The following is a 9,264-nucleotide window of genomic DNA, read 5'->3' on the forward strand; positions in this document are numbered from 1 at the left end:
TGGCCCTTTCCTATTCCTATCCCAACATGCATGTAGTGCTAGCAGAGTTTTGATATACGTTTATATGTACATAAAAATTTTACTGGATAAACTTTGGTGCTACCACTAGTACAGCCAATATCCTGAAAATACCATTTTAATTCCTGGATCTACATGGATCTACCTGAAAGGACATGAAAGATCCCTAAACTGGATTACCGCTGACTGCTTAATATTCCATCAGGAAAAAACATGACAAAATTAAGGAAAAACCATGATAATATACTTCAGAACCTTTGTGACTGTCACAATGTTTTCCTGGAATGTCCTGACAGAGGATTTGTGGATAGCAATTATTTCACTGTTGTACAGAACTATCTCATTTTGGAAAATGGATCTCAATTTGAAAATCATCTCAAATTGGATAGAATTGAGATGCAATTTGAGAATGAATTTGAGTACCAATATGAGATCCATAATCACCCAATTGGTGCTTAGTACAAAATGTTTGTCATCTCATGGTCAAAGAAGGTGGATGGGGATCACCAAAATGCAAGGCCTTAATGCTCCAATTTAAGGGCTGTGCAATAATTATCAACCCCGGGGTAAAATTTCGAGCGGCTCGCCAAAAATCGCTTGCCCCCCCCCTCTCGGCCCGCCAAAAATTCTTTGCCTCCCCCCCTTGAACATGCCAAATTTTTGGGATCCCAAATTCCAAACTTTAAATGGTCTAGATGTATGTTTGTGAGCAGGAAAATTTGCATATTTAAGCGTTTCCGTACCGTTTTCCTAAGCCATATTTAGCGTGTTTTATTTAAAAGGCGCCCAAAGAAAAAGAAAAAAAAATCAATTGCCCCCCCCCCTCTCGGCTTGCCAAAAATTTCTTGCCCCCCCTTACGGCTCGCCAAAAATTTCTTGCCCCCCCAATTTTACCCTCCCCAGGGCTCATAATTATTGCACAGCCCCTAAGTAGCATTGGGAATTTAGTGCTTATATTACAAGTTACAGATCATATTTCTCTGCCAAGAAGTTACTATTTATAGTTTATTTCCTAATTCGCAAGCTCAATCGGAAATAAATCATTTCCAATTGCGCCTACTTCTCTAGGATCTATCAACCTGCAAAACAAACACACAATGATACAGTTTATCTTACCAGGGGAATATTGTTAGTCAGCCGCGAGTTACGGACGGACATAGAGACGGGCAGCCCCGCATTTCACGCGGGTGTACCTCAGTAAGAAGCTAGAAGACCTACTGATAGGTCTGCGATTCATAAAGAATAGTATAACAAGACCTATATGCTAGGTCCAATTATCCTTCACTATGCTCTGCTCAAGAAATCTTCATTATATATAGGCATAGCCTTAAACCATATAACGCCTGTCAACATAGATAATATTTCTATGCAAAAAGCAGAAAACATTTACGTCACATGTGTTTATTATAACATAAACTTAAACATTGTTAAACAAATCAATCTATGCCATGCGAATAAGAATAACAATTCTTTAGCCCTAAGGAACCGAAGTCCTAACAATCTAGAGGATTGAATTATCTGAATTCTGAGCATCAAACATCTCCCATCTACCCAAATTACTGGACGGACTGTGACACGGATCAGACACAACCCAAGCTATCACAATTATCATCAAGCATGTCCCATAGGGCCTAGGCCATACGCCATTGGACACCGGATTGGACATGTTGCACACAATCCAAAAAGAGATAACTGAACACAAGTTTTAATAAGCCTACGGAAACTTAGACGTCCGTAGTCCTCGGTGCTGGCAACAATCAATGCCTTGATCACACCACGCTGTACACAATTCATGCGTGCCGCTGAATTGACCATTACGTAATCCTCGATCCGCAGGCCTCCAAAGGAAATGTATATTATTTCCTAATTCGCAAGCTCAATCGGAAATAAATCATTTCCAATTGCGCCTACTTCTCTAGGATCTATCAACCTGCAAAACAAACACACAATGATACAGTTTATCTTACCAGGGAATATTGTTCGTCAGCGCGAACTACCCCTTATCAAGATATAAAGAACGGGCGGGCAAACGGTCCACACTGAATAATAGCTATGCTGAGCTCAAACTAATCTGGAATCATTTATTCCGAGCTACAAAGCCCCTCGATGAATGTGATACTCCTATATAGGCCTATATATAGACATTATGCTACTAGTTCTTATTTCCCCCGCACCAGCCCTCAAACATTGTCAAAACAAAAACAAATCACATTTCCCCTAGTCCTGATCCCAGGACCTCGGGCCCCCTCGGCCCTGAATCGCCAAATAAATTGCCACCTCAGTACTGAGACTGTAAAAACCAATACTCTTTTGGCTAAATAAAAGATGCCTATATATATATTAACTATATACATGAAAATCACCAGCGTTTAGCATGTTTAGTGTAAGCACAGATCTGTGGTGTAAGCATCCAACATATTTATAACATACAACATTGCACTAATGTACAGAGCTTGGACCAATAAAGTCACTTTGACTCTCTGTAAAAATATGTAAATATCTCGTCTAATCAAAGACCCTATGGTCTCATTTAATAAGAACCACTAACACGAAGAAACTCAAACGCTTCTGCCAAACTGACAATTTCAACAGGTTCATGAACTCCGAATACTTGTGTAACAGCAGAAGGTCTATAACTCAGTACAGGAAGCTATTGCAGCTTTATTACTGCCTTGAGTGTAGTCACAAAGGCAGATGCAGCGTCTGATGAATTTTAAGCGCATCTCACAAATTTACTTACTGAAATACTAGTTACTGGTGAAACATGAACACATATATGCCTAATATGAAGAGCAGAACCGCAACTAAATATGTGGATATTCAGATCCAAGTGCTTCTATGAATAAAATAAATTCTTCTGACATTTTACTTTCACAAAACACTGCCCTTGTCACATACGATATCCTTAAGATATATATAGAAAAATACCTGTAGACCTATGTAGTAAACGTAAATCGAGCTCAGTCGTGCATACTACATGTACTATAACTATGCATAAGCAAACAAAAATGGACATCCATGAATAATATAATGAGAATACTCTCCGAAATGCTCACATCTGTCTTCAGGAATAATCCAATTACTGAACTTTGAAAAACAAACCAAAACACCGTACCTATAATGTATTCTTTAAGGAATACGTTAACATCTACTCAGCTAGGAATACCTCGTGAACATGGAGAAGCGCCTATATAGAAATCTCAAAAACTTGGTGAAGATGTACATATCATAAGCGTCAAAAACATGAACAGACTCGAATATCCATCTCCAATACCTCTCTTAACCCATGCACGAAACTTACAATTTCTACCTTCCATGATCTTCATGATCTTTGATAATAATAAGCAGAAACCCAGCATATCTTCGAAGACACACATATTCACTGCTAACAATACAACATGCATGTATATATCCTAATCATGAAGGTAATGCTGTTGAAATGCGTATCCATATCCCAAATCCATGCAGCTGGTAATACAGTATAATCCATTTCATCCGTTTACCCCTACAAGTGATGCACTTCCAAAATCTTTCATGACTGACACAATTATGGTATAGAACACATTGCTATAAATGCTTAGCTTGCTCATCTCTATTATGATCATGATGAGGTGTACCCAAGACTACCCGCTACGGAGTAAAGTTCATTAACAGTCATCCAAATATCGAGATATTAGCCCTAGTTTAACCGGCTGAGGGACAAATCAATTGATTTAGTCTATGGTCTATTAGAACCTACATTTACTATTGTCACATTCTTCTAAGTCCACGATCCATGTCATGTAAATACTCTTGCATTGCCACGTCCATGGAAAAGCTCCAACAGAGATCTTTCATATCCATGAGACTGTCCTTTATCAATGGAAAGCTCCCGTATAAATCTGAAGGAATGCTTCCTTCTATTATACTCTATCATCCATTCTGTTCATTTCGAATGGCCTCATCCATTATGCAAAGAAAAAACTAAACCAACCGGAACTTTAATGGGAATGATCAAATTCCATTAAACACATCCTCTGTGTGTATGAACCCAGATATGCCTATACATCCTCCTTTGCTCCATACACCTCAATAGGAAATTCCATACACTTCGATGATACTGCTCCTAAATAGGCCTAGACACATCCATATGGGAATGCTCATATAAAATAATGTTATGTTATACGCAACCTTTGGGACCTTGCTCCCATACACATCTACAGCCAGGATCCATGAGAATACTCCCATCCACGTCCGTGGGAAAAACTCCCATACAAACCCATGTGATAAACCCATGTGATGCTCCCATATATGCACCCATGGGATGCTCCCATCCACGAGATACTCGATCCCATACACATTCATCCCAATGCTCCAATACACATTCATGGAAAAACTCCCGTGCGCATTATGTAAATGCTCCCATGCACGTTCATGGGAATGCTCCCATACAATGCACTCGTTCATTGGAATGCTCTCCCATAGACTCTCCCATGAGAATGCTCCTATGTATACCAAATTCATGGAATGTTCCCAGACACATTCATGTGAATTCTCCCATACACTTAATATTCAAAAGCTCCCATATACATTTTATAGAAATGCTCACATACACTCTGCGTGATGTTCTAGATAGAGCTTATCAGATGCCAAACCGAGACACCGCACATTCATGATAAACATAAATTGCTCCCAAACTCATTCAAGAGAATGCTCCCATACACAATCATGTGAATGCTCTCATACACGTCCATGATATGCTCCCATACACCTTCATGGGAATGCTCCCATATACACTCATGTACGTTCATGGGAAATCTCCCATATATAATCATCGTCTGCTACCAAGCATGCACATCCTCACATACATTCCGTGAGAAATCTCCAATACGTCCCTGGGAAGCTGCCTTTACCCACAGTAAGTACTTTACTCATCCACGGGAATGCTCCCAAGATCAGAAAGCTCCAGCCTCTGCAAACCTCAGAAATTATGCGAATCTACATTTTCCTGTAGGAATACTCCCATGGTAATACAAATCCATATATTCATATTGCCCACATAACAAACATATTCATGCCAAGCTCATTGATTTCTTATTTACTCGAAATTTTTAAGACCACGTTCGTGGTAAGGCGACAATGCTCACGCCCATGGAAAAGCTCCTATATGTCTCAATGAATCCACGTGAGAGGAATGATCTCATAAAGGCCAATATGGAATTCCTCCTAAATAGCCTAACAACACTGGTAATCGTCTATCCTAAGCAAAAACCGAAAATGGCGAAAATGTTGAAAAACATCCTGAAGCATATAGGCTTAATAAGTACCTACATTCTTATGCGACATTACCATAAGCATAATCAGAATGAATTTGCATTCTACTTCTACACAAATGCTTCAAATTAACGTTCTTATATTAAAGTGCCGCTTTGAGGCCCAAGGCCAACGAAAGGCCAAACTGAACACAGCCATGCAAGCTGACATGATAAAGCAGCGTTCCCTGACATGTGCAGCGTTCTGAATAACGGCCCTTCTTGATCTCAATCTACGCAATCCATCGAGCTTCAAACTGGTATGAAACTAATCAATCGTAAGCCAGGTGTTATTCTGGATCAAATTTAATTTAGAAATTTTTGAATAAATTAATACATGCGAAAATCAATACTTGCGCGAGAAAAAAAACGGCAAAATTAATCATGTAACGTATTAAAAGTATGACAAAAGCTTGCAAGAAATCGAGATGTCAATACCATTAAACCAATCTTATGACTACTACTCTATCGCAGTCGAGATTGAAACCTATGTATGATCATGATAAAAGGTAACGTGAACAACCTCTCTGCCTGACAGCACAACCGCATTTATGTCATAATATGATATAACAATTATTAGAAGATACCGTATAACAAGAATTTATTAAAAACGTACACAGGTATTATCTATGGTTTTATACTCTATCCATATTGATTTGGAGACCTCGTCAAGCGAGTCGGCGTACAATTAGAACCGGGTTAGAACCCCAAAAATCAAATGAAAGCAAAACCATATTAAGTACCGCGATCGATCACACGATATGATAATGATGCCTATTTATTTATCTGATCAATCAATATACAATCACAATGCGTTCACTAAGCAGTCTTGTACCCAGACTAAATGTAGCCCATCGTAAAGATAACGACAGAAATTCCGGCTGTGACGGAGACCACATAAAACCGTTCATGCCAGAAATTGGCGACCCAGGGATGGCGACAATTACTATACTGATAATAGACATGGTGTATAACCACCATTTATGTTTGATACCATCCTTAATGTTGATACCAACTCCTATGCAATTCACATCCAATGTACTGGCCATGAGTCATTTCAGTAAGGCCTATCCATAGCCCCATAGGCCTCCAAGGCCTATGTATTTTGAGGAATAAATCACCTACCTCCTTACATCTGTTACTTCTTGTCAATCAAAAACATCTTACCAGGTCTCACAAGCAACCGCCATACATACCATATATACTTTTCAAACCCGATTCCAACTTGGCCTACAACAAGCTTGATAGTAATATTTTACTAGGCTCATATCTGTTTTATCTGAACTAAATCGCCATCCTTATACAATTTGACCAAAAGGTGTACACAAAGTACAGCGCTGGAAATTAGACGTCCGTAGTCCTCGGTGCCCCCCCCAATTTTACCCTCCCCCCAGGGCTCATAATTATTGCACAGCCCCTAAGTAGCATTGGGAATTTAGTGCTTATATTACAAGTTACAGATCATATTTCTCTGCCAAGAAGTTACTATTTATAGTTTACTACAAATGCATTCAACATCAGAGGGTTGACCTTGTTTGAGGACACAGAACAAGAGGCATGAATTGGTTGTTTACAAAAGACCATGAACAACATTAAACCTAATATACTTGACCATGAGAAGTCCAGACACTGGGTACATCTGGTTCCATGTACCAATACAGTACTTCACCAATAGCACCCAATAAAAACTAATTGGGTGGATTATATCTCAATTTGACACTCAAATTGGATCTCATATTGGATCTCAAATTGCTTCTCAATTCTATTCAATTTGAGATGATTCCAAAATGAGATCCATTTTCCAAAATGAGATACTTTTGAATAGCAGTGTTTGTGGTTAACTGAAATGCAAATATCATTTACTTGATGAAAAGGAGAAAAAGTTGATCCTATTAAGCCATTATAAAAGAGACATATTTGGTAACCATTCATGCTTAAGATAGAATTCACTTGATTGAAGCTTGTCCTTGGAGTAAAGTAAACTCAATTACCACTAATACCATGTGACAATATAACTTTTCACAACTCTGTGTAATCCTCTTTAATAACTACCCATCTTGTAAACAGTCAGTTTCAGGATATTCCAGGAATGGTTTCTAAATGTTTGGCATTGCATATCTGTAAAGTCAAACTTATAATCCTGTTACAGGAATTTTCATGATATTCCATGACTATTAATGATAATCGATGATCATTCAGATAATAAAAATTCCTTTAAAAGGAATAGGGTGGGCAAATGAAAAATTGTCAAGAGAAATGAGAGAATGAGTAAGTCAAGTTCACAATTAACAAGAATTTGTCTTTAAAACACAATTAAAAACAGGGAAAATATGACACAACATCGATTCCCAATAGGGGAACAACACAAAACGTATAAACAAAGTTAAAAGAGTTTTTAACATTATACGTTTATACGTTTGTTATTCCCCCATTGGAGGTTGTGTCATATCTTCCCTGATTTTAATCTGATCTATTGCTTATCCTTTGTTCTCTGCTGGTCAGTTGGAACAGATTTTCCCTGTTTTTATATTAACCCTTCACATCATATTAAAAAACACAAGACGTTTTATGTTAACATTTTATATAAACATGGTTATAAAACTTTTGTAGATAATAGTTATTTAAAACATTTTCGTAATCATACCTAGAGTTTTTTTTTATCATCAGATAGAACGACTTCTGCTCATCTTCTCTGGTGAGACAACAGGGCTGGGGTATCTTTCCATATCAAAGTTTAAAAATCTGTCATATCAATTTCCTCAATATGTTGTATTGCAATGAGGGGAAATGTTTGATTTTACAATATTTCGATATTATTTTTATTATGATTAACATAACTGTATTTCAAAGCGTCAAACTATATCATTATTTTGTCCCAACAAAAATAATCCAGGGAATAAAATATTCATTCATATGTTTATTTATTTTATTCAACCTGGGCCATTTCTACTGGTGCACATGCATTCTAATAATTTGTCTATAATACCTTATACAAGCATCAGCTAGCACTATTTGTCACAAGATTTGAAAAGTAAATAGCCTATGTACACACTGAACACAATGCACATACAAGCTGTATTTAAGTACTACATGCTGAAGCTGTCAGTATAAAATGATTATATGACCTTCATGATGCTATTAATTTAGCCCAAAGATTAGGAAAACTAGCAAAACTGGTGAACTGGTACTGTTCAAATAAAAACATCTTCAAATCTTGCTGCAATTTCCAAATAATATTTCTATTACTTAAATAAATATTTTTGTTATTTCTTTTAATACAAACACATTACTGCCTATGACGACTTTATCGTATTACTTACATATCAAAATCAAGTAATAATTACAAAACTCGGCCGTAAACTATCACCTCTGTGGGTGTTTGGGATATAACCGCACGAATATTTTCTCAACACTGCAGCATGTGAAAAAGTAGGTCAATAGTCAGAGAATACAGGGTGGGTGCGGCACGCCGCACCCACCCAAAAACATGAATAATAACGGTATTTTCAGGATACTGGCTGTACTAGTGTACATAATTGCAATGATTAAATTATTATAAACCCATAGATTTTTTAAAAGAATTTTTTGTTAATTTTGTATTTGGTGGTGGGAGGGGTAGTGTCAGCGTGAGTCATCCTATTGGGGGCAACTTATCAACCATGATTGGGGGTGCCCCGGGTATGATGGGGGGCACAGGCCATTTTTCGGAGAGCAACAAATGAAAAACCTGAGGGTTGAACTAATAGCAGATGGTTAATCAATAATCATGTATGGATGAATGTAAAATTTGGAAGAAAATTGATTTATTGATTTTGAAATCTTGACATGGATGATGGATGGTCTTGGTACCTGACCAGTGCTCGGACAAAGTTGTGATAGTTGTCTTGGATGTGGCAGGCTGTTCTGCATATTTACATGTTTATAAAAAAGTAGAAAACGCCACAGATTTATTATT

Source organism: Amphiura filiformis, chromosome 11 (assembly GCF_039555335.1).
Source record: "Amphiura filiformis chromosome 11, Afil_fr2py, whole genome shotgun sequence".
Taxonomy (NCBI): Eukaryota; Metazoa; Echinodermata; class Ophiuroidea; order Amphilepidida; family Amphiuridae; genus Amphiura; species Amphiura filiformis.